We start from the raw sequence: 1,449 nt of genomic DNA on the forward strand, positions 1-1,449 counted from the left end.
TAAGTCATTGATTTTATCTTGTGAAAACCCCAAAATTAGACATTCACCTTGCATTCAAATAAACTGAGAATTTGAGGCACCAGCAGGATAAACTTCTTAGCTAGCCAATCCCATTTTTCAAACTCCGGGTTGTGTCACTCTCTTGTAGAACACCACCTTACACAGAACCAAACTGCTGTTTGTATAAATCTATATTCTAGAGAGGTGTCAATGCAAATTCACATGTGTTTACCAGCAACCATTGTGGTATATTCTTCTGCCTGTGAAAGCCCTTTAGAAATCTCTTATATTTTATGCATAAGTGTGGCATACTTCATTGTGTTAAGGTAGTCTTGATTAATTTCCAATTTCAAATATAACCAATTCATGATTGCTGTGAGGTTGCCTCCAACTCATAAAAATACCATGTACAAAAGATTGAAACCCTCACAAATCTCTGCTGTGCTTAAATCCTTTCAGTTCCTGTGTTGATTTATCTTATTGAGGGTATTCTTTTCCAGTGATCCTGTACTTTCCCAAGCATGCTGTCCTCCCCCAGGAACTGACATGTCCTGAATGGTTTCTTCCAATAGTTCAAGCCTACCAGCAGGATAGCCCTGAGAAACATCAGTATTTTGGGCATTGTCAAATGCCACTTGGACCACAGACCATATAATAAAAACAGCCTTCTTTCTCTCTCTCAACTCTAAGGTATAAGAGTTGAAACAATAATTTGTAAAAACTCTTTTAGTTTATTATCCTGCTAGACCAGAACCAGAGGACAGACAAAAGAAAAAGTAGTTAAAGATCTTTGATGTTCCTTCGTAGATATTCCCTAACATGAGAAGACCTTGGTCTCTTAGTACTCCCCACAATGACCATTTTTGCTGCAGACCGAGGACTTTATATGAAATCAACATTAAAGTGATATTCTCTTCTCTTTACATTAAAAGCTTTTGCTTTGGCAATACCATCTAAACATATCTTTCTGAAGCTATTAATTTATTTAAAGGGCTAAAGCTTGTTTTTTATCTGTTCTGACTCTAATGATCTCTTGAAGTTCTACCTTTTGAGGGAAAATAAAATCTGGAGTTTGGGAGACAAATGACTATCACAGATGCCTCCACAGTTTCTCGAATAAAAATCAAAAGCCAAATTGCTGCTGCTGTTTGTTGTTGTTAGGTGCCATCAAGTTGAGTATGACTCATAGTGACCCTATGGACAAAAGCTCTGAATCCTGTTCTATCCCGGGTCATCCTAACACTTCCTGATACATAGGACCTCATTGCAGCAGTTACCATGTCAATCCACCTGGTTGAAGGTCTTTCTCTCCTTTGCCATCCTCCCACCCTTCCCAGTACCATCTGTTTCCAAAGAAATAGCACCTCCTAGCAGCATGCCCAAACTATGTAAGGTGTAGCCTCATCATTCTTGCCTCCACAGAGCACTCCAGGTGCACCATCTCCAAGA

The sequence above is a fragment of the Elephantulus edwardii genome, unplaced genomic scaffold, assembly GCF_000299155.1.
Source record: "Elephantulus edwardii isolate Elephantulus edwardi_28Jun2011 unplaced genomic scaffold, EleEdw1.0 scaffold00277, whole genome shotgun sequence".
NCBI classification, from domain to species: Eukaryota; Metazoa; Chordata; class Mammalia; order Macroscelidea; family Macroscelididae; genus Elephantulus; species Elephantulus edwardii.